General features: G+C 46.3%; 1 long non-coding RNA gene across 1 annotated transcript in view; it reads right to left on the bottom strand.

The window, feature by feature from the left end:
- Positions 1-25,955, bottom strand: part of LOC142488626 (uncharacterized) — a 43,551-nt gene that overhangs the window by 13,166 nt on the left and 4,430 nt on the right. The window contains exon 2 of the long non-coding RNA XR_012799542.1: positions 16,229-16,336. This is a non-coding gene — a long non-coding RNA (uncharacterized LOC142488626). The remainder of the gene's footprint in view (positions 1-16,228; positions 16,337-25,955) is intronic.

Here is a 25,955-nt window from a genome sequence, read left to right as displayed (position 1 = left end):
CTCCCCCCGGGTCCCCTTGGTGCGGGGGCGGGCAGTGGTAGCTGCGCGGTGTCGCCCCATTCTGCCCCGGGAACCCGTGGTTGCCCACCCGGGGTGATAGGCTGGCTGCCGGGGGAGGGGGGGGGCGGCAGTTTGTACCTCTGCGTCCCAGCGCTCCCACCCCTCCCCCTTGGTGCGGGAGATGGGCGCGGGGGTGGGTGCAGGGGGAGGCGGGGAGCCGCCTGCTCGTGGCTGCCTCTGTCTGTACTCCACTGTTTATGTGTGTGTATCAGTCTGTGTGTGTGTATCAGTGTGTGTGTGTGTGTGTGTACCAGTGTGTGTGTGTGTGTGTGTGTACCAGTGTGTATGTGTACCAGTGTGTGTGTGTACCAGTCTGTGTATCAGTTGTGTGTATCAGTCTGTGTGTGTGTACCAGTGTGTGTGTGTGTCAGTCTGTGTGTCAGTCTGTCAGTCTGTGTGTGTGTGTGTGTGTGTGTGTGTGTGTGTCAGTCTGTGTGTGTGTGTGTGTGTGTCAGTCTGTGTGTATCAGTCTGTGTGTGTATGTATCAGTCTGTGTGTGTGTACGTGTGTGTATCTGTGTGTGGGTATGTATCTGTGTGTGGGTGTGTATCTGTGTGTGGTTGTGTATCTGTGTGTGGGTGTATCTGTGTGGATGGGTGTGTCAGTGTGGATGGGTGTGTCAGTGTGGGTGTGTGTATCAGTGTGGGTGGGTGTGTCAGTGGGTGTGTGTGTCTCCCTCTCTCCCCGTCTGTCTCCCTCTCTCCCTCATCCTCTCCGTCTCCCTCACCCTCCTTGTCTTATCTTAACTGCCGTATACCTACACCGAAGTAACCTATCCTGCTTTCTTCCAGATCTGACTCAAGCTTCACACGGGAGACATCGGAAAACAGGTAGGGAACACCTCCCCTCCAATATAGTACCTTGAGGGACTGCGGATCAGGTAAGATCCCGGGCGGGATTGCTGCTTTTGAAATTGTGAAGAGGGGGCATCCTGACACTGGTTAAGGGGTTCAAAATCATTCAGCTCTGGCTTTTTTTTTTTTTTTTCGATTAGTGAGGTACACACACGCACACGCAACAAGGACTAATGGTAGTAAAGTATAAGTGTACTACAATAAATAAACTGTTATGTAAAGAAAAAAAATGTGTCCCGGTTTTTCATTTTCAAAATCTGGTCACCCTATTATTAGGGGAACCTTAATCTCCATAGACTACCATAACAAATAGATAAAGATTTATAAAGACCAAATTAACAAAGGAAATTCTATTGCTAGAACAAGAACACAAAATAAGCCAGAGTAAAAAAAAAAAAAAAGATTATAAAAAGCTATATGATAATAGATACAAGCTAAGGAAAATGGGAATTGACGATATTGAAAAATCAATTAGGTGGACAAACAAATGTATTGTAAGGGGAACAAGGCTAAACAGGCTACTTGCAAACAAATAAAAGACTTATGGGGGTATTCATTAACGTATAAAAAGATATGCACAATCCCAAACAGACGCTGATTGCTTCCTTTTTACGCTGCCTTTCCTCGTCGCTATGTTAGCGACAATCAGCGTGGGATTGGTGGGTATCTAAATTAGGCAAAAGGGGACAGGATTGTGGGCGTTACTATTAAACGGAGCAAGTGCTAAAATGTTAATGAGACTTTGTAGTCAGTGACTTAACAGCGTTTGTCAAAATGTTTCCTCAATATGATGCTCTCCTCCCTTTAACCGGTTGCTCTTACATCTTTTTACACTTGTTTGTTTAATAAGCTTCAAAATGATCTTGGAAGCTATGATAGAGTATTTTTTCCTGTCAATTTTATGTATATCTGTTATACACTTTGTTATGTTTCAACAGCTGGATGTACTAGCTAAGGTTATATAGTGGATATATGTGCTAAGCAACCATGGGCATATATGTATGGGGGAACCTTTCTAGACAAATAACATCTTATCATCACATTATATTAGGTTTCTCCACTCAATCGCATGTTCTTTGCTTGCCATTCTATATCCACTCTATTTACTCACCATCATCAGCTCCCTAAACAAATCAGGATGTTGGTTTGACTATACATATGTCAAGTGATAGTTTTTATTTACCCCTTCTGGTCGATTAACATCATTTAGAAGAGATTAAGACAGGGGGGTTCTACAAATATGTTTTCTTTGTTAATATATATTTTAAGTTTATTGATTTTAATAATGTTATGTGTTTGTATTTCACAGCACACTACTGTATGTGTTCACCCTCTGTGCTGCGCATAATTCTGCGCTCCGGCTTCTGATTCTCCCACCCCACACTTGGGGTATTCTGTCAGCCTCTGACGCGACGGCTGATATTGCGCAAGCGCACTCCGCCGATGGTCTGGAGCTCACTGTGTCTGCTCCCACTGCGGGGAGGGACTAGTGTCTTGCAGAGCGCAGTTGCACGCGAACTTAGAGCCCCAGTGAGGTATACAGTCAGGGCCATTTGATGACGCTCTCTCCCCACTCCCCACGGCCTCCATTGACATTGAGTACTCTCCCTCAGTTGGTTACTGCGCAAGCACGTACTACTGGGGGTTGCTAGACCACGCATGTCTCCAGATTGGTAGTTGGGGGCGGAGTTAGTTACTGTCGTCTCTGTGTCTGAATATACTGATTCGGTGTATACACATCAGAAGACCATTAGCAATCAAAGTGGGTGGATCGCACGTGAGCTGTGAGTATTGGCTGGTTATGTCAGTTTGTGTCTATATATATATGTTAATAAAGTTGTGATATGTATACCTTGGGAAAGCGCTCTGTGACGCGTGAAACGTTGGTAGGGCTCTCCATTGCCCTGTTTTTCCATGACCAATAAATAATCTTTTTATGTGATACGCACCCTCCTTTCTACTTTTTTGATACTTACAGTAGTGCTCTTCCAGTTTTTCTCCTTCTCTGCATGTGTGTACAGCCTGGGGGTTTTAAAACACCTTGATTATGCAGCTGGGGTCAGACTAATTAAGCAGCCCTCCTCAACTGAAACTTAACCTCGTCACTGCTGCACTGCAAGCCTAAATATAGGTTTGCCAGGTATATGGCTGGTGACGTTCATTCACCCTGTCACATTCCTCCCCTGTTAGTGAGTGTGTGGCTGGGGCCACACACAGCTGAAGCCCGACCATCCACCCCTTCTCTAGAAAAGAAGTCAGCATTTGCATTTTCTTTTCCAGGCCTGTGCTGAATCTCAAATGAGAAGGGTTGGAGGGCCATATACCACCTGGTCAATCTAGCATTGGAGTCCTTCATACTATTTAACCACTTCAATGGAGCATGATCCGTCACCAGAGTAAAATGGACTCCTGCCAGGTAATGCCTCAAAGCCTCGATTGCCCACTTTACTGCGAGGCACTCCTTCTCAATCACTGAGTAGTTTTTTACCCTCGGGAACAATTTTCTACTCAGAAAAAGGATCGGATGTTCCACTCCCTCAAACTGTTGTGACAACACTGCCCCTAGCCCTATCTCTGATGCATCGGTTTGCACTACAAAAGGCCTGTGGAAGTCTGGGCTTCTAAGGACGGGACCCTTTATAGACACCTTTTTATGTCCACAAAGGCTCTTTGACACTCCCTTGACCATACCACTTGTGTAGGGGCACACTTTTTTGTGAGGTCCGTTAATGGGGCTGCAACTTCCGAGTAGTTGGGGATGAACCGCCGATAGTACCCTGCTAAACCCAGCAGAGAGCGTACCTGCGTTTTTGTTTGGGGGGTCGGAACTTCTTTCAGGGCAACTACCTTGTCGGCTAGTAGCCTTACTTTTCCACCTCCCACTGCATACCCTAAGTATTTGGTTTCCGCCTTACCGAAGGCACATTTCTTAGGGTTGGCTGTGAGCCCTGCCACTCTTAGAGATTTGAGGACTGCTTTCAGCCTATTTAGATGGGCCCGCCAGTGTTTACTATAAATGACAATGTCATCTAGGTAGGCTGCGGCATAAGCCCTATGGGGTCTCAGCACTTTATCCATGAGTCTCTGAAATGTGGCTGGGGCTCCATGCAGTCCAAATGGCATTGTCACAAACTGGTATAAACCCATGGGAGTGGCAAAGGCTGTTTTGCACTTGGACTTTTCCTCTAAATGTATTTGCCGATATCCTTCTGTTTAGTCCAGCGTGGATATATATTCCACGTTACCAAGGGCGTCAATTAACTCGTCCACCCTTGGCATCGTATATGCGTCAAACTTGGATACCGCATTGACTTTTCGGAGGTCCACACAAAATCTTACCTTCCCATCGGGTTTAGGGACCATAACTAGTGGACTACACCACTCACTGCATGATTCCTCAATCACTCCTAAGTGTAACATTTCTTGTACCTCCTTCTCTACCAGGGCCCTACAACTTTCAGGCAACCTATAAGGACGGGAACGTACTTTTACCCCAGGTGCTGTCTCGATCACATGTGAAATTAAATTAGTTTGCCCTGGCAAATCAGAAAAAACATCATGGAATTGTGTAATTATTTCTAACAAGTCCCCTTTTTGTTCAGAGGACAACTGTCTACCCATTGGGATTTTATCATCACCCACGATGTTCTCCCATGGGGGCTGAGGGCCGAATCCGTTTCCTCCTCCACGGGGTGGATGAATAGAGATCGCTGCATCTTCCAGGGTTTCAGCAAGTTCACATGGTAAATTTGTTTACCCTTCCTGGACCCTGGTTGAGCGATCTCGTAATCCACATCACCCATGCGGCGGAGTACTTTGAATGGGCCCTGCCATTTGGCTAGGAGTTTGCTCTCACAACTGGGTAACAACAACATCACCTGATCTCCTGGGTGAAACACTCTCATACGAGCATTTTGATTGTAATGTCTCTCCTGACTGTCCTGGGCTGATCTAAGATTCTCCCTAGCAAAATGCCCGACCACATCTAGGCGCTTCCTAAGGTCCAATACATATTGCAGGGTATTCTTAGAAGGGGACCGCTGTTCCTCACAGGACTCCTTTAGGAGGTCTAGGATACCCCAGGGTTGGCGGCCATTCAGCAGTTCAAATGGAGAGAATCCCATGGAGGCCTGGGGAAATTTCCGCACTGCAAACAGCAGAAAAGGGAGAAGTTCATCCCAGGCTCTCTTCTCTGAATCTTCAAATTTCCTCAGCATCCCTTTTAGAGTTCGGTTAAATCTTTCCACCAATCCGTCAGTCTGTGGATGGAAGACCAATGTCCGAACAGACTTGACCTCTAGTAATTTTAAGACATCCTGCATCAGTTTAGCCATAAAATTTGTACCTTGGTCTGTCAACATAACCTGGGGAAGTCCAACCCGTGAGAACAGCTCCAACAACTTGTTGGCTACTTGCTTCGTCGTTGCTGTTCTCAGGGGCACGCCTCAGGATATCTTGTTGCATAGTCAACTATTACAAGAATAAACCTGTGTCCTTTCGCAGAAGGTTCTAGAGGTCCTACCAAGTCTACCCCAATCCTCTCAAAGGGAACTGACACCAAGGGTAGAGGAACCAAAGGGGCTGTTTTTTTGGCCCTTCGGACTAGTTAGCTGGCACTCCGGACATGCCGCACATAACTTAGCAATATCACTATGCATCCCTGGCCAATAGAATCGGGACGAAATACGGTCCAATGTTTTATCCTTGCCAAGGTGACCACCCCAAGGGACAGTATGGGCTAGAGTGAACACAGATTTAACAAACGCCTTGGGAACCAATATTTGTCTGGTGACCTCCCCTGTTTGTGCCTGCCTATTCACCCTATACAGGATATCATTTGATAATTCAAAATGGGCGAATACTATCACCCCCTGTGCATTTAATATCTGCTCATCAATTTTTTTACCACCTTATCATACTGTCTAGCAAGGACTGGGTCTTCCCTTTGCCTCTGGCGAAAATCAGGGAGGTATAGGTCTGGTAAATCTCCAGGGCCCATATCCCCCTCCCTCTGGCCATCCCCAGACATCACTTGTGACTTCTGGCTACTAGGGTGGTTACCTTGAGACCCAGATTTCTGCAACCAGTCCTGTTTGTCAGAGCGTCTTTGCTTCCGATTCTTTGGAACCCGGTGTCTACTGGGAAAAAGCTATCATAGTGATAGCTGCCCAGAGGAGAAGAGAAGAAGTGACAGAGATTGCGAATCCCTAAACCGAAACCGGAAGTGACGCGAAGAACTGGATGTGACGCAACGCAACGCCTCAGAGAGAGACCAGGAAGCAGGTAGCTGATTGTGGAGGCGTTTCACGAACCGATCGCTGACCGGAGGCGGGGGGTGAGACAGGTGTCCACATCGATTCTCTTCCATCACATTTTAGTGATATATGCGTTAATCTAACGTTTTTATTGTAAATTTGCATTTTTGAGTACCCTTATAAAGTTACGTTTTATATGATTGATCTGCACTATGGATATATTTCTTTTTTCATGCACCATCATCTTGCTGTGATCGGAGAATATCATCATTTCTGAACCAGAAATTCTTCATGTCATCCAAAACTGCTTTTGTTGCCCGTAAAACACTGAAATCCTGTCAGTAGGCTGTACATAAGAGCCAAGAAATCCACAGACTTCATTCATATTATTATATTGTCTGCACTTAGATTGTTTTTTTTAATTTCCCTTATATGCTCCCCCTGGATTGCGAACAAAATTCTACTACTTGGGGACCAGAGAAACCAGTCCCTGCCAGATGGGTTTGAGCAGGGGTTTTTAATTCATTTATTACTGTCACGTTTTTATCAGGTTTTTTGATTATTCACAAAATTGTATCACTTGATTATATATTTGATTTTCACTTTATTTTTAGTGATCACTAATAGTGCTAGCGCCTATTTTCTTCACCGTCACACAGCACAAGGGGAACAGTTTGCCAGGGTTCTCCTGAGCCATAGAATAAGGCTGCTCGTGAGAGACTGGAGCCAATAGGTCCGAAAAGAAAGGCCAGTCCCTGCCGAGCACAATTGGGGCAGGGAGCCAAGGAGCGACTCCTACTTCGAGGTAGGCCTCCTGACCTTTTACCTGTAGACAGATTTTGGCCATCGGATACCGTTTTACATCGCCGTGTATATATTCTATACTCCATGGAGAGTCAAAAGAACACACATTAGGCGGTAACAGTTCCTGGAAGACCAGAGTTTTCCCAGAGCCCGAATCTACAAGGGCCTGGACGTTTTTTCCCCCAACCTGGGCTGGAAGTAGTCAGGGCTTGTAATTTTCTCCAGTGACGGCCGAGGCGACAGTCCTGCTTAAGGAACAATCCATCTGTGGACATTCCACATGCCGGTGGCCTTGTTCTCCGCAAGCGGAACATGGAGAGGGTTCCCTCGCAGGAGGAGGCCGTGGATAGCGCTCCGCTGGACCAGATACTGGAGACCAAGCATCTGGTGGGTCCTATGGGCGACGTCCTCGGAAGTTCCTCTCATTTGGCGACAAGCCGACATCAGGAAGGGGATGAGGGTCTCGGCGGTGTCCGGCGTTTTGACTTCTTCCTTGTTGGAAGGACTGCTCCTTTCGTGGCTCTTGGTGGTTGCGCATTGAGGGGCCGTAGTTTCCCCGTTGTTCCAATCTCCCTCTTTGGGTCTCCGCAACTGCTGGTGAAGTTGGATCCACCGGGTCCAGGGCACTCGCCTGATCCTCGGCCCCAAGGAAGTTCTCAACGAGTCGGACCGCCAAAGCTAGGGTTTCAGCAGCATGGCGTTTTACCCACGAGCGTGCGGAAGAGAGTATTATCTGTAGGAATTGTTCCAAAACCACTTGCTCAAGAATTGCTTCCTTAGTGCGCCCCCGGGTTGTATCCAGCGAGTACACAAGTCCAATAACTGCTGAGCGAGAACCGGGGGTCTCATCTTAGCGGTGTACTTCAGGTTCCGGAACTGCTGCCGGTACGTCTCTGGGGTCAGACCTAAGCGATCCAGTATGGCGGCTTTAACTTGTTGGTAGTCCATTGCCTGATCTGCTGGGAGGCCCTGATATGAGGCCTGGGCTTCTCCTATGAGGAGCGGGGCCAAAGCAGTTGCCCAGCGATCTGCAGCCCAGCCCTGAGCTTCGGCAACCCTTTCAAATGTCAGTAGAAAAGCCACTGGATCTTCGCTCGGAGCCATTTTCCTCAGGAGGACCGGGGGTTTGTTCGCAAGTTCTGGACTGGCAGACCCCTGGAATTGGGTCAGCAGCTTGGCCATCCGCTCATCCTGTGCTGTCTGCTGCTGGGTTAGGAGCTGGGTTTGCTGCTGCAATAGTAGTTGGGCCTGCTCCTGCATTAACAGTCCCTGCTGTTTGGTCTGCTCCTGCATTAACAGTACCTGCTGTCTGGTCTGCTCGCACAGAAACTCTTTTAAAAATTCTTCAATTTTTCTCATTTTTGTGTGTGTGTGGCCCTTCAACTGCAGGGGCCACTCAAAATCCCGGCACTTCTGACACCATATGTTGCAGGGTACATGCAACCACACAAGCAGGTTCTCTTGATAAGGCTTCTTTATTGAGCCTTAAAAACATACAGCACACAAAACAAAATAGCTTCTCTTCAGCATACAAAAACAAAATAGCTTCTCTTCAGCAGACAAAAACAAAATAGCTTCTCTTCAGCATAGAAAACAAGGCAGCTTCTCTTCAGCATGCAGGACACAGACAGTTCATCATACATGTACTTTGAAAAACAGACCTTATAGCAGTAATCTCTTCAGTATTTCAGTCCTGTCTTCTGACCAGCTAGCCTGCATGTGTGTACAGCCTGGGGGTTTTAAAACACCTTGATTATGCAGCTGGGGTCAGACGAATTAAGCAGCCCTTCTCACCTGAAACGTAACCTCGTCACTGCTGCACTGCAAGCCTAAACATAGGTTTGCCAGGTATATGGCTGTGACGTTCATTCACCCTGTCACAATGCCCCTCGGAGATCTATTTTGGTGAAGAACTTGGCTGACCGCATGGCGTGAAATGCGTAAGAGTTTTCTCTTGCTGTTTTTAATGTGCCATTAAAGTATTTTTTTGTACCTAGAAGACAGCAGTCTGGTTCACATTCTTGTCTCCAAGGCAGCTGCACCGCCTCTCTGACTCCATTCCTTCATTGATCGTGCCTGGTAGGAGCAAAGTGTCCTACCAAAGTGTCCTACCAAAGTCCTCCAAAGTGTTTGTATTTCAAAGCACAATATCTACAATTGACATTGTTCACAGGCTTATAAAATTGTCTATCAGCAAAGAAAAAGGAGATTGTATGTGTCATACATTGAATATGTATTGACATGGACATTACTCTGGTTAGCATTGCTGGGCTTTGCATATCTTTCTTGTCAATAGTTCAGGAATGTAAGGATTCTGCTTGATTCGTGCCAGGTTTTCACTTCGGTCCAGGTTTTCTGTCTCTCCTGCCCTTTCTGCTCTCTGTGGCCATTTGGGGTACTGACAGCCTACTTTATAAGCCTGCAGTTACCATAGGGAGTCGCCACACATCACAGCGCTGACCCTGTGAAACCAACTCAACTGTAGTGAGTAACACAGATCAAGAAGCTTTCTAAAATGTGTGACAATATACTCAGCAAGAGAACTTGGAGTAATGAGGCTCAAGCCACGGTATCCAATGTCACCACTGACAGATTAAATCTGTCAGCCAGAACAGAATCTCCCGTAGGGAGTCGCCAAGCAAAGTTCTGTGTGTTTGCAGCTCCTGACGGTTTTTGCAGTTACGCCTTACCCTCTTGCTTGTTCTGAATTCCTGTTGCTGACCCCGGACCTTGACCATGACCTCACTGCCTTCCGCCTGCCCTGACCTCTGCTTGCCTCCTTGACTTTGCACCTCTGCCGCCAGCCCTGACCCCTGCTTCCATACCGACTACGTATACTCTTACAGGACTCTGTCCCTGGGTTGTGGTCGGTTTATTTGTATCCCTACCTCAGCCCTCCGGGTCCGCCTCCTGATTTAAGACGAGCACCGTCACAGGGAATCATGGGTAATATATACCTGTTCTTCACTGTGATCTTATTTAGCTCAATGCAGGTTGTGGTCGGGGTCACAAGCAGGTGACAGATAGCGTGGTCGTGGGTCACAAGCAGAGGTCGGAGACAGGCAGCAGATAGCGTGGTTGGGGTCACAAGCAGAGGTCGGAGGCAGGCGGCAGATAGCGTGGTCGGGTTGCAAGCAGAGGTCAGAGACAGGCAGCAGAAAGCGTGGTCGGGGTCAAAAGTAGAGGTCGGAGGCAAGCGGCAGATAGCGTAGTTGGGGTCACAAGCAATGGTCGGTAACGAGGAGAGGAACAGGACTGGGACTCGAGAACAGGACTGGGACTTGGTAAACAGGACTGGGACTGAGGAACAGGGCAACAGCAATATGCAACAGCAGCAACAGCAGCAGTAGTGAATACAGGAAACTACCAGGTGCTGGAGGAACCAGTATAAACAGGCAAGGGAGGAACAGGAAAGGGAGGTTTATATCCAGGTATGGCTGGATGCATGGGACAGGTGCAAAGGTGTCATGTTTCAAAGTCTGGAAGCAAGATCAGCAGCAGTCCCGGTGGATGTTCATGGGTACTGCAGGCTAGAACCTGACAGTAATGTTTCATGACTGTGCATGTTCTGTGTAGGGGTCCTCTGCTGAGGATCACCGGGTATTGAGGATGACTCAGGGCGTAAATAAAGCGTTTGTACGACCCATACACTCTGTCCTTATTTCCCACTGTCTGAAAGTTGGCCACGTGTGGCACCTTAAGTATCATTAGGGACTCAGGCCCCCACGTCAGCATTAGCTAGAGGTCTGAGGGCTAAAAGTGGAGGGGCTACACATAATTATTACTTACCAGTTTGCTCCTCCTGCAGGTCGGTATCAATCATACTAGGCAGTACCACAGCTTGTGATAGAGAGAGGAGCTCTATCATGTGCTACTCATTGACCGTGAGGTGAAGCTCAGCTGGAAGGTCCCATTTGGGTCATCCTGGCTAACCTGACGTGGTCCGACAGCTTCTTCCTAAACTTTCTCTTGCTGTCAGCCCAACACTTATTCAGCATGTCAGCGCCCCATATGCTACGGTCCCAGTATCAGCTGCTGCACGCGCGCCTGGCAGCGCGTGCATGTATAAAAGCCTCGATCTGCGGTCTGTGGCTCAGCTGCAGGGGGAAAGACAAGATCGTGATGGGGGTGGGGGGGGGGCATGGCGGGGGCACAGCCATGAACCGTCGTCATGACGTGGCCAGTGCTCCGTCGCCACTAGCAAAGACAAGATTCTTGTCTTTGCAAAAATGTGGTCGCACATTGTGATCTGTACTTGCGCTTGCAGGCAGCTACAGGGCCTGGTACCATAGAGGGACGGATCTTGTTCCTGCAGCGCATGTCGTCGCGCTCGCTGCAGCCTACACTGGGGACTCAGCCTAACAGCATGCCCCAGAGCATTGATCGAGGTCAGAATATACCTCCAAATGCGTTGCTTTTCACGAGTGCTTGTTTTATGACATAGCTCATCAAAAAGCTTGGGATAGTTGTCCACAATACCATTAATAGGCAGCTCTAGCTCATCGTCAGTGAAGCGTTGCATCCTTAGTCTAGCTGGCTGTGCAGAAGGACCAGGTGCTGCATCCTGAAACTGAGACATGACGTTTGCTTATCTCACAATGCCGGAATGTGCTCTGAGAAACAGATGTTAATTACCAGGTATTTATACTTTGTTTTAACTTTGCAATTGTTTTCTGACATATGCGCAATATAATAGCCATTGCGTATGTGTGCCAGTAAGGTTGCATGCATATGTCAGTTAATATAGGTTAATGTGTGTGTTGTAGATTGTGTTAACCTCAGGAAAAATAACATCTGTGATTGATCTAAGTAACACAACGTAATGAGCCCTGAGTTAACGGTGCTCGGAGGATCTGGGCTTTATAGAACTCTGCTTTAAAATAACTCTGTACACAATTTGGGCCCAAATTCCACATTAATTCTTTAGACTATGCAACGCAGACCTCTGAAATAGTCACAGAACTGACAGATACCAAAAGAAAATTGAAAAAGAAATTGGCTGACAATGTAAAACAGAGCTATAAAAAAAACAAAAAATTGAAGGAGGCACTGCACAAGAGCTCATCTTGGCTCCATCTGAGGTGAAGATGATGGAGGTGGTCTGCCTGTCCCAAGTCCTTGGCATGGAGAAGTTGGTGGACACAGGACACCTGACTGAATATTAAATAATAAAACAGTATTTTATGCTATAACTTATTTTTCCCTAAGTTTGCGAATCAGGTGAAATGTGCCCATTTATAGGGCTTTTGGAAGAAAGAGAGTGAGAGAGAGAGGTATACAAGTAAATGGGCCCTCTACAAAATAGGCCTCTCTCTCTTTCTCTCTCAAGCTCTTTTCCGGGACTGGATGTTCTTTGAATGCATATTTTATATCTTGTTTAATAAAAATTTTCAGCATTTGTAGAATTTCATTTGAGCTTTGACAATCGTGTCCAAACATTTTGGCTAAAACGTTTGATTGAACTTCTTTATAAGTTCGAAACAAAATTGGCTGCATTGCGCATATCTAGCAATCATATTAGAAATATGATATGGTACATTATCAACACATGTATGCCACCAAACAATAGCACATTGCAATAGTAATAGAGAGAGTAATGAACACTACTTAATTATTTATTATTTCAATGGTTAACAGAGTTATATTTTTAAGGCCAAATACTCCATAAGATTATAAACCCTGATAGTGTTTATAAAAACATTAAATATGATGCTTACGCAGAATTAGTAGCAATCGTCATAGCCATAATACAAATATTCTGGCATACATTGTTATAGAAATTAACACATAATATACACACATCATTTACATTAAATGATGTGACATCCAAATATCTTTAACGGCAGCCAGAAACTTCCATCCTACTACTACAACCTCTGACACCTGTCTCATGGGGAAGATGATGTTCAAAGTGAGATACTTAGAGCTTCATCTTCTCAAAGCAGAGAACACTTTGAGCAAAGACAGAGCTGGGAGAGCCGAGACAACTGTCCTGTGCCCGGCGGTTGTGGGGGGTTTGGCCAGACGGCACTGGAAGTTGAACACAGCCAGAGGTTGGGCCCAACATCCGTGTCCAGCTGCCGGGCCTCTGTTGGCTGCCGGGCCGCATCTCTCTCCCCCCTGCTTACAGCCCGGCCTCCAGCATAAGTCCCACCTGCACGCACCGGAATTCTGCCCACGGGATCGGCGCGGAGCCGGAGGTCTCCCCTCCAGGTAAGCTGTGTGTGTGTTATTGTGTATTGGGGGTGAGGGGGTTATTATGTCTATTGGGAGTAGCGGCTTAGTGTTTGTGCATTAGGGGTGAGGGGGTTATTATGTCTATTGGGAGTGGGGGGGGCTTAGTGTGTGTATTGGGGGTGGCGGGTTATGTGTATTGGAGGCCGGGGGGCTTAGTTTGCATATTGGGGGTGGAGGGAGGTTATTCTGTGTAGAGGGGGCTTAGTGTGTATTGGGGAGGGGTGCTTAGTGTGTGTATTGGGAGGGGGCGTAGTGTGTGTATTTGGGAAGAGAGTTGTTGGAGAAAGAGAGGTGAGGTGTTGGAGAGGAGGTGAGACAAGTGAGAGGTGTGGCTTTAGGAGCGTTTTGGGTGAAAGAGGGAGAGAGAGAGGTAGGGGTTTGGGAGAGATGTTGGGTTGTAGGAGAGAAGTGGGGTGGGAGAGAGGTGGAAGCGAGAGATGTGGCGAGAGAGAGCTGGGGGTGTAAGAGAGAGACGAGAGAGGGGCGGGGTTGTTGGAGAGAGGTTGGGGTGTGGGGATAGGGGGGATAGAGCTGGGGGGCAGAGATAGAGAGAGGGGGTGTGAAAGATAGAGGGGGGTCTTGCAAAGCCGCTGACACTGGAGAGGGGCTGGGGCAGTGACAACTCTAGTCCTTTGCTCCGGGAAGACTGTCTGCGGCCCTGTTCACACCTGTCAAGTCAGTGGCCTCTAGTGTATCATCAAATGTCTTGACAATATTAGCCATAGTGGAAGAGCGAGAGGAACTACAACGGGGTGGATCACAGTGTAAAATGGGTCTCCTTGCTGCTAAAGCCACGTGACCTCATAAAGGAAGCAATAGAGCATAATACATTGTACTGTGCTTTGTGTATTTATATGTTGTTTATTGCCACATATTTCTGTGCAAAGTGAAGTGTAAGGTAACAGGCTTGGCACTAAATATATTAACAAGGAGCAGTATAGTTGAAACGGAAAACAAGCACTTTTAACATTTTTTACCTTCCGGGATCATTCACTAGGCAAAACAAGGTAGTGAAATAAAATGAGATTTATTCGGGTGAAACACACAATGAATATACAAAATACAGAAAGAATACACACTTACTGGGGTTCTGGGGGTGAAAACTAGCCTGAAATAGGTGCAGAGCATCTGCTTTGGAAGGCTTACCCTGACCGGGACCTAGTCCAGAGCTTCGTGGTACTCTTTTCGGGGAGAATACCCAAACGTGACCGCTATGTTCTATATTCAGAACTTGGTCCTCGCGTCTGACTTAGTCTTAGCTAGGTAGGCTTTCCTAGCTCCAAAACTGAAGCAGGTTGCTCTGCTATTCGCAACAGAGCAACTTTGAAAATCCCGCCAGCGTCTCATAGACTCAAGCCACTTAGATGGTCTGGTTCTCTGATTGGGCAGTCTCCTTACATAGACCCCACTGTTCTATGTTTAACATGGAGCGGAGACTAGCGACCAATCAGAGAACGGATCGTGTGTCAGCCAGCAAATCAGAATGGGATCTCGTCCGGCTGCTGACGTCAGGGAAGGGGGCATGTTGAGCCAGCTCAAAAAGCCGGGTTAGCGGGAAATATGAATTAGCCAATGGGAATCACGCCTACGGCCAGCGGCTTCACCCACAGCCAACCCATTGCCTCTTGCTGGGCAGGCTTCAACAAGTCTGGCAGTCCAAGTGCCTTCGGGAAGCCCTTGATCTCCGGGCCCAGTACTCCACCCCCCACCCCTCACCAAACTGTTCCAATACCTCTGGACTTCCCTTCTCCCCTTTAATCCACGGACTCTATGCAGACATCCCAGCAAGAGTTTAATACATACAATATAAATCATAAAACATTGTTTTAATAAACTCATACTTCTTGGGTGTGAGGATCGCCGACAGGTGCTTACCCCGTGCTCCCTCTCGCGCATGCACACGCGGGTCGGCGGCGGCACGCGCTCCACCTCTGGTGCGCGCGCTTGCCTTCTCATCCGACGCCACGGACTTGGGCTCCGCCCCCGGATCATGCCCCAAGCTCCGTGGCAACATCAGTTCATCAGCCATAAGCGGCTGCTCCTGCCTTTCCTAACCAGCCTATCTCAGGACCCCGTGGAAGCCGCGCCTCCGCTCCATCCCCAGGGGATTGGTCTGCCTTACCTATATATGCTCAGCTGTGCCACTTGCACTTTGGATGAGCATAGATTCACGTTGCACTGTGTTTGCCTCTGCTAACCTTGCCTTGTCCCTGTCCTATTGCCTTACTCCTAGTTTTGATCTCCTGTGTACTGACCCGGCTTGCCTTTGGACCTCCCGCATCTCTGGAATACTGAACTCGGCTCTCTCTGACTCTCCGATCCTCTCCAACCCTGACAACGGCATTGAACTTCGACTATCCTACTCTCTCCAACCCTGACCTCGGCAATAGTACCTTCTACGCTCCGAACCTCTCCTGCACTGAACCCGGCAAGCATAACGACTACCCTGACCTCTCCACCCCAGACTCGGCTACCAAGACTATCCTACACTCCGGACGTGGCCCCCATGTCTGTGGATGGTGTTTGTCTATTCTCATCTCAGTACAGGGGTCTCGTCTAGTTTGTGGTGAGCACAGCGTAACATTGGGGAACCTTATACATGTGGGGGAAATGGGCTCAAACCAGGATTCTGGGGGACACTGTGTAGCCTCGGTGTAGTTCAAAACGCGCACCCGCAAATCATGCCTGCACGTCAGGGAGAATTACGGGACTACAGGTAACTTAGTCCCCTGAACTCCTACACAAAATCTAAATACATTTTGACCCAAATATCTCCCTTGAAACTCTCACTCCCGAAATCCAATGTTTATTGGATACAGGGAACAGGTAAACCACACAGGTTTTACATATGCATTACAGTGTCCCTGACTTATGGTGCTACTTAGCTGCCAGGGACTCACGGTTTTCAGAGGTAACCAGTCGGGCTTCACCTTTATTATGGAGACTGGCTACCCCCTACCGTCACAATATTTCCCCATTTTTTTCCTTAATACATAGAAACACAGATACTTACAGTACAAGCAAATATATTTGCAATAAGTCTTTCTAGGCTTTCCCTTCCCAAATTGTCTCCAGCTCCAACAGGAGGCACCTGAGGATCTTTGTCCAAATCATCTGGTATGTCCCCTGGAAAATGAATATTTTTAAATACCTGAAAACAGTAATACTACAGTACTTTCCCCCTCCCCCTATTTGTATATGTAAAGAATGTTTAATTCTACATTCTACCTAAGCTGGCAATCGTCTGGTGCTCGTGTTATAAATCTGTAAAAACCCTGATTGTGTGCCTAACATTATGGCTGCTTCAGTCAGTGTAACTCAGCTGCTACAATGTATCCTGATATTACTAAGGTAACATTATCTATTGGTACAGTTTACAGCTCAAACTGCTGGAAACATCGGCAACAAATTATTACAAACAGGAAACAGTTGCAAAAATCTTGCACTGCTGGGGAGTTGGGCTCAACCTACTATAGAAATCAAAGGATACTTTAAAACAAATTAAACATGGCATTAAGAGTTGAATAAAATAAATAAAAAACAAAACAATCACTATTATCTAATACTACAGAACTAATTTAGTCTTAAAAAAACAGAAGATTTCACATGTTTTGCTGCTTGAGGTGGCTTTTCATCATTTTAGATGTCTGCTCGATGATAGTATGTATGAATATATATGCCTTATTGTACCTCTGCTGTGCTGGTATTTGAGAATTTGGTAGGGGGTTATTAGCCTAGTCCAGCACCCATATCCAGCATCAGCTACAGAGGAAATATTTAGTTAATAACATCATATGCACATGTAGCATCAAATTAGAACACAAACAAGTGCACTAATTAATGTAACAGCTAAGGGCTGTAGTAAAGTGGGCGCGCTTGCTCCGCCATGCGCGCGCGCGGGGCACTTATAATTGGCTGTGGTTAGTCAGCCTTTCTATAATAGGGCCGCGCGCACGGCAGTGAGCGTGGAACCAGCCGACAGGGGAGAAAATGGGGAAAAGAATGAATTTGCGCCGTTACCGGTGCTGTAATATATGTATGTGTGTATGTATGTATGTATGTGTGTGTGTGTGTATGTATGTGTGTGTGTGTGTGTGTGTGTGTGTGTGTGTGTGTGTGTGTGTGTGTGTGTGTGTGTGTGTGTGTGTGTGTGTGTGTGTGTGTGTGTGTGTGTGTGTGTCAAAGTTAAATAAATAAAAATTATTTTTATTGTGCAACTTTTTTTTATTTTAAAAATATTATTTAATTCATTATTAACTCACACAATCTCTACACATACACACATACACACATACACACATACACACATTCACACACAGTACCTTCACTCACAGCATACACACGAAAAGCGTGCGTCACAAGCATGCGCGTTCATGCAGACGCGAGCCCGCATCTAGTATAGGATAAGCCTAATATTCACCATATCTCCTCTCAAAGTGACGGTTGACTGAGGAGTTCTTCAAAATATGAGCATCATGGCAGGAGCCCAGGAAGTCAGCAACCACATTTAGTATTCTCATAGATACATCACATATAACCGGCACAATGAGGCAATAGATTCTTTTTTGTTTCCTCTTACTATGAGCAAAAACGGCATGTGCAATGTATAGCACCAATCACGTTGGGAAAGTCAGCAATCCCATGGAGTCTTTTAAGCTCCTGACATGCAGTCGCCTCCGTGGGAAAATATACTGTATGTATTCTCCAGCGTGCCTGTTCATTGCTTGCAGGAACTGGTGAAAACATTGCAAGAACGCCGGTTGTGAAATTCCACCAACTGCAGCCACTGTACTTTCAAAAGACCCTTAATAATGTAATGAGCACATCATTTTCAAAAGCGCAGGAACAGAATTACTCCTGCATGTTGAAGGGTTCAAATCAGCCTCAGCACATAAAGGGCTGATATTGTAGCTGCGCTCATTAGAAATCTTCCAAAGACTTTCACCTTATTTAGCCCATGCACTTACTCAGTGTTAATGACCCTCCTCTTCTTCCCTCTCTCCTGTGCCGCTCCTCTCCTAAAAATCTCCGCTCCCTTGTTCTTGTTCCATCTCTTATTCTTCTCTGCTCTCCCTCGACCATAGCAAATGCCTACAGTACATCTTGCCCTCAGAAATGGCTGCTAGAGGACGCCCTTAAACACTCAGCTAATTGATGCTTAATGGCTACTTTGGATCTATTGTAATTGACGTCACTTTACCTGCATTAAACATAGCGCTGCTTTGTGAATACCAGGTGAATATAATTTAGGTTGTAATTAGCTCATTTGCATCCAATTTTACGTTCCGTCCGTAAATCATAATGCCAACTTGTTTATGGGAGAAAAACATGAATAACATGACAACATTTTATGGTAGGGAGAGGGGCAGAGAGGTGCATGGGGGAGAGGGCAGAGAAACAGACAGGGGATAGGGAGTGACATGGGAAGGCAGAGAGCGACATGAGGAGGGGCAGAAGTGACATTGGAGGATGGAGAGTGACATTGGGGGGCTGGGAGTAACATGGGATAGAGAGTGGCATAGGGAGTAGAGAAGTGTGGGAGGGCAGAATGACATGGGTGCTGAGAGTGGCATGGGGGTTCAGAGAGTTAATTTAAAGTGTGGGGAGTGACTAGGGGGGCAGAGATTGATATGATGGGACAGGAACATTATTTTTTTTTCGGGGGAAGGAGAGTGTTATGGGAATTAGGGCACAGAGCGACCTGAAGTGGAGAATGGAAGGGTATAGGGTGTAGAGTGACATGGTTGGTAGAGCAGAGTGACATGAGGGCAGCAGCATGGAGGTAGAGAGTTGCATGGGGGAGGGGAGTGACATGGGGGACGGAAGTGACATGGGTGGCAAAGTGTAGCATGAGGGAGAATGGGTGACATGGTGAGGAAGAGAAACAGAGAACAGAGGGAGAGGCATGATAGTGGCACGGTGAAGAGAGGGATGGGGGCAGAGTGGCATAGGGGGTAAAAAAGAGTGGCAGAAAGTGACATGAATGGCAGAGAGTGATATGGGGGAAGATAGTGGCAATGGGGGAAGAGGAGCTGGAGAGTGGTATGGGGTGAAAGAATGGCATGGAGGGGAAAGTGACATGGGGGCAGAAAGTGACATGGGGGAAAGCAAGAGTATCATGGGGACAGGGAGTGCCAAGGAAGGGACAAGGAGTGACATGGGGGCAGGCAGAAACAGAAGATGGCACAGAGTGGCATTAGGTGGCAGAAAGTTGCATGGAGGGCAGTTTCTTGGGTGGCAGAGTGATGTGGCAGGACAGAGTGACATGGAAGGGCAGAGAGTGGCGTGAGGATGGAAAGAGTGATGAGGGGTTAGAGTGACATGGGGACACAGTGTGGCATGAAGGGGCAGAATGGTGTAGGGGGGCACAGAGTGGCATAGGGGTACAAGGAATGACATGCGGGCAGGTGGTGAGCAGTACTTCAGAATTTTAGGGTTAATCCAATCCCACTTCGGCACCACACACAGGACAACAGGCCCTGCTGAGATCCTCTTTCGGCAGCCCTGTTGATTAGGCTTCGACTGTGCTGATCAATGAAAGACTTTAAAGGAAGCTGTCCCATTTTTTGTAACCCAGTACAGTGGTCTGGCTCCCACTATAACAAAGGTTCTCACCAAACATTGGGGCATACTTCAGAGGGACCCAGTTCTTAAAGAAATCGTCCCGGATAAACCTAAGATAGTATATAGACGGGCAAAAAACTTGAAGTCCCGGCTGTCACCAAGTTGTCCCTTTGATGGTCTTCGAGACCGCCACGTCACATGGTTAAATAACCTTAAAGGTTATTACACGTGCTCCAAATGTATTGGGTGCAAAAATAGCGTTAAGGGTAAAACTTTTAAATCAAACACAACAGGAGCGGTCTACGATATAGAAACGTTTATTAACTGTAAGAGAGATTATTGTGTTTATTTACTACAATGCCCATGTGGGTTGCAATATATAGGGCGTACTGGGAGACCCCTCAAGAGGCGATTTGCCGAGCATATATACAATATTAAGAGGGGCCTCGAGACGCACAGCGTCTCTAATCATTTCAAGTTAGTACATAATCAGATTCCTGATGGCCTTATATGTATGGGTATTGAACACCTAAAACCGAATTGGCGCGGGAGAGACAGGCTGGGGATGTTGTCCAAAAGAGAAAGTTATTGGATATATGTGTTAAAAACCCTGTCCCCATTGGGTCTAAATATCGATTTTGACTTGGCATCTTTTTTGAAAGATCCCTAAATCTGCCTGTTTCATCTATCTTTGAATAATGTTACATTCATTTTATATATTTTTATATATTTTTATATAAGTATTCAATTACAGTATTAAGTGTCTATTTTAATGTTTTAGTATGTTTTAACTATGCATTTTTTAAGTGAATTTGTTTTATCATTGTTAGAAGGGTATGTGTTAGGACTAGCATGACCCCAACAGCGTAGCATAACAAGTGAGCTGTTTCTGGTCCTTTAATTACTCTGCCAATTGATGTAGATTATCGCCGCCCATTTGTGGGCAGATACTAGTTTAGTTGCATGTACTTAAGGCACTAGTGTACTGGACTCCTCCATCCCCTGAGGAAGTGACGTAGCGTCACGAAACGCGTAGGGAGGAGGAGCCTAGTACAGTGCACGTCGTCAGCCGTCACCCGCGTTGTACCTTGTGGTGTGGGGAGCACTCCGGGCGCTGCGCCACTGACGTCATCGGTCGGCGCGCTACCTCATGGACATCATACCACTGACTCATTACAAGCTGCGGACGGCATTCTTGAGTGGCACGTTTGCCCTCACACAATGTGAGTGTATATATTGCTGCTTTTTAGTATTGTTTAATAAAAATTTATGCGGAGTACACTAGGCTGTTTTTCAATTCTCTCCAACCACGGCTGTTGCTGTGCATGCTGCCCCTGGAAGGACGCAGATCAAGGTGAAGAGAGCCGTCTTGGGAACCACGGGGGGTCCGTGGAGATCAAGGTGGAGGAAAAGAGCCGGGAACAGATTCTCTCCCCTGAATGAACAAGAGTCTATCTTGTAAGTAGGGATATTCTTCTCCTGGTTGGGGTATCTGAGTTTATATACTGCGCAATGGTGTGTTTTTTTCTTTATCTGTAATTGCAGACAATACCTGGGAAACTACACCTGGAAGAAAATTCACCTCATCAAATTTGTTGATGTAACATTCCACTATCAGGACTGACATTTCATCCAGGACTGTCTTTTGATATGGTACTGTAATCATCATCACCACTATTTGCGCCGGGGACATTCTTTGTATTTGTATTGTTATTTGGATTTGAACGATCTATTGTTTATTGCCCCCTAGGCTGCATTTGTATTTACACTCAAAGTCACAGGTTTGGTGTAATCACTCGTAATCACTTTATTCACTTGGATCAAGCGCTGATAGAGAGTTTTTTTAGTTAGTTTGTATTTCACATTTGTTATGGAATTATGCCACAGTATCACTTTCTAATGTAACAGTTGGAGTATTTATAGTCACATAGTGGAAAATTATGACCAGAAATTTGCTATTTTCTATGCTTACAAGAATATCATAAGATGTTTATGATACAGTATCCTATTGTTATTTTAGTTGCTATTTTAACTGTAGTTTACCATGAGTGTGAGTTTCACTGCCACCTAATGTCTAAATGTAGTATTGCAGTTCTACATTTCGTGGAAACATTTTAGACAGATAAAAATTGTTGAGAAATACCCACTCAGTCCTTTCTTCTATCTGCTCAGACCTTATTAAATCCTTTGGCTTCTTTTATATTTAGGATAGCTTTGTGTCTACCCCAAGCATTTTTTAACTCCCTTATTTTATTAGCCACCCTCCTTTTCCTCACTTTGCCATGGTTACTAACTAAGATGTTAGTAATATGTTAACTGGTACTATTTTAAATAACTAATTACAGCTATCTCACAGGTTCAAGATAATAAAAAATGCACAAATGCGCACCAGGGATTAGAGGAAGGTAATTTATTAAAAATACACAAACTCTGAGGGGATCCAACCCCACCTCAGAATAGCTGTGCAGCTGGACGGCTAAGTACTACCAAGGAGAACACCTAATGGTGACTAAACCCTAAGCTGCACAGTATACAAATACAGTAAAATTTATATAAAAAACATGAAAGAAAAAAACAAACATGAAAACAACCTATCAACAGATTTATATAAAAACCGCCATAGGGTTGGGCACTGGCAAGGGGAAACGGACACTCACACTGAGACAGTCAGCAGACTCGCGGTGGCTGCACAGGATCCGGATCTCGGCACCGCGGAGATGGATAAAACCGCTGCTGTCTCCTGCAGGCTCCGTCTCAGCTTACCAGCATACACGCGCAGGATGACCTGTCGTGACCTCTACGCGTTCCGTACCAAGTACTTCGTCAGGAGGTCACGTACAGCGTCATCCGCGCGTATATATAGGCGGCAACTGATTGAAGAAACCAGCCCCCTCAGAGAAACACCCTTACTTTGCCTAATTGCTACGCTGATTGAAACACCTTGAAATAAGGTTACTAGGCAACAGGGTGTATGGCAACTCATGTGGGGGATGTGTGCAAGTATAAATTAATCACTGCACTCACCCCTATGAAAAGATACAGGAATAAGACCTCTAACAACATGAATAATATACTATGTAAACAAATCATGCTGAAACCTGTATATGAATAAAAGAAAAAAGAACAAATGATTAAATAAAAACAAATAAATATAAAAACATACATGAATGTTAATGCAAATAAATGTTAATAAATTCATTTTATTAAAAACGGAATACCTTATCATAAAAAAGGAGTCAATTCAATTAATTCATTGAAACCATAGGGATGTCTGGTATGCATTTCATAAATCCAAAATTGCTCCCGTTTCAATAAATGATTATCTCTATTTCCCTGTCTACTACCTAGTGATCTCACAGGTTCAAGTAAAATTGTCAAGAGAGCCGCAGGAGCCACAAACCTTAAGTCTGTATTATAGTAAGCGCGTGCGCGCGAGTCAATGACAAATACCTGTCTCCCTATGACAGTGTATCTAGTGCCGACGCGCGCGCGGCAGAGAGCGTTGGCGCGGCAGCTTTGTGGAAAGACAAAGAAACGTGCCTTTTTGAGCGGCTGCCGTGCCACGTGACATTATGAGCCAATCACAGGGAGGCAGGAAAAACTACCCGTGTGATGTCATGGCCACGCCTCCTAGTCACGCGCATCATCGTTTGGCCTATATACACAAAACACTTGTGCAACGTGCATGCGCAACGTCATGCACACGCACAAGCGCTTACTATAATTCCAGCCTTATACAGCGCAAGTAAACATACAGGGACCTATTCTAGTAGCTCCGAATTGTGACAAACCGCTTCTAAAGTGAACGTTAGAAGCAAATTGGCATGTTTTTCTGTTCAGTAAGCCCTTCTCACATGTCCAAACTGTGTATAAAAGGCTTTCTCCGGAAGCCCGAATAAGCGAAACTCGTACAGTCCAAGTCACAGGTCCAGAACGTGCTGTGAGCCCTGTGTTCAGGGAGGACGGGAGAGATCGAGGCACCGAATGAAATCCCGAAGATCGGGAGTGACGCAAGACATCCAGAGGGACGAGGAGTTTGGAGCCTCGAGGTCTCAGCTGGAGCATCAGCGGCTGTGGTTCCTGTTGTGCGATATGCCCAATTTTTTTCCCCTAACCGATCAAGGGTCGCAATTAATGAGTGATTTGTTACAGTGTCTCTGGGATGCGTGCAGGGTGAAGCACCAGCGCACAACCCCTTATCATCCCCAAATGAACGGATTATGTGAGAGGTTTAATGGTACCCTGAAAAAGATGCTGCGAGCCTTCGTAGAGGCGGAGGGGAAAGACTGGGAGATTCATCTGCAGCACTTGCTGTTTGCGTACCGAGATACCACAAGAATCTACAGGCTTTTCTCCCTTCGAGCTGCTATATGGTCGCAGGGTACAGGGACCTCTCGACCTATTCTATGAGGGATGGGAAGGGGAGAGTACCAATACTGATGCCTCTGTGCTTCATTATGTGGTAACTCTCAGAGACCGGATAGAGATGCTCATGGGGTTGGCACAGGACAACCTCAGGGATGCTCAAACCAAGCAGAAAACTTGGTATGATCCGAATGCCCGTAGCAGAACATTCATCCCAGGTCAGCAAGTGCTTGTTCTGAAGCCCACTCGTGAGAACAAATTAATTGAATTGGAGGGGGCATCTCTGTGTAGTTTAGTACAGTAGTTCCATTTGTGGCTGTCAAGGCCTCTGTCTGATTATGTTTACTTAACTAACAAGATGTGTGCTACTATGGTTTCTGCAATCTGAACGTTTCAATCCAAGATGACCTCCTACAAGATTAAAAGAACAATTTTGCACATAAAATCGAGGTGAAAGATGTGAACATACTGTATATACGCTTACATTTTGTAATGCAGGGGTGCGCAAAATGGGGGCGTGCGTCCCAGGGGGACGGGAGATTTTCCTGGGGGGGCGCGGGCGGTTGCAGAAGTCCCACGCTCTCCCCCTAGGCATTTAAATTAAATGCCGGGGATCGCGTGAGGCCTCTGCAACAAGAAAACTTACCGGGATTCAGACGTTGTGACGCGTCTCCATGACAACGTGGCATCAAACGACGCTGGGTTATGTGACGTCACAGGTGTCAAATAACGCTGCGAGCCACGTGACCTGATGTCACGTGACTCTGGAGCGTCATCTGACGCGGCTACAGTTAGGAGGGAGGGGGCAGGGGGCACGAATCGGAGCAGGCCAGACAGGGGTGCGCAGCAGGAAAGGTTTGCGCTCCCCTGTTGTAATGTATGGTAAATTTCAGTAAATGGTTTAATCCGAGAGCTCAGAAGAGTAGACAGTCATTTTCTTTATGGTTATTCCTAGTTTGGGAGACCTCTATACAACTGCAGATCTGGGAGGGTAAGGAAAGATGTATGTTTTGGTGCAAGAAAAAAAAAAAAAAAGAATAGTGTTGTATACCTGTATAATGTATAAAATAACAAAACAATTGAGGTTATTGTATATTGACATCAATATGTATCATAAATAGGACAATCAACCTACCAGCAGTCATAAAGAAAGTGCTAAGCTTTTGTTTGAGATAACATCAGTGGCAGGAAAACATTATTTGGCCCTCCTTGCAATTTTTTTTAAAGAGGCCCCCTATTTAAAATCAGCAAAATATAGAGTTTCCACCGGGGTCCTCGTGTCAGCGGCCTTGCGAGCACCCCCCTTTCACACACCTCCTTGCTCTCAACCCAGTCACAATCCCCACCCCCTTCACTCCCCCACCACACACCCACATACAATTATATACACACACACACACACACAATTACACACACACACGCTCCCCCCACAGATTCGGACATGTGGCCGCGGTTGTCTTGCCGCCATCATGTCTCGTGGCCACTGACGGACCCTTTTCCGCAGCCGCTCTGCTGCTGAACACTCAGCCTCAAGGCCGTTTCGCCAGTAAGGTCAATTATTTTAACGAGTTAGACGGCTATGGTAGGGGGTTATGGATATGGAGTTTTAGGGCAAAGGGTTAAGGTTATAGTAGGGAATTAGGCTAAAGTGGCGAAGTGGCCGGCGTAGAGATGTCTCTGCGGTGAGGAGTGGCAGCTAAATGCCGGAAGCGAGTTGGTCAGGGCAAAACAGCCGCCACCAAATGTACTAGACCACACACACCCAATTCCACACACCCAATTTCCCCCCACCCCCTTAGTATTTTACTTGGAGGGG

The sequence above is a fragment of the Ascaphus truei genome, chromosome 2, assembly GCF_040206685.1.
Source record: "Ascaphus truei isolate aAscTru1 chromosome 2, aAscTru1.hap1, whole genome shotgun sequence".
In the NCBI taxonomy this organism is placed as follows: Eukaryota; Metazoa; Chordata; class Amphibia; order Anura; family Ascaphidae; genus Ascaphus; species Ascaphus truei.
This window is presented reverse-complemented; position numbering and strand designations above follow the sequence as displayed.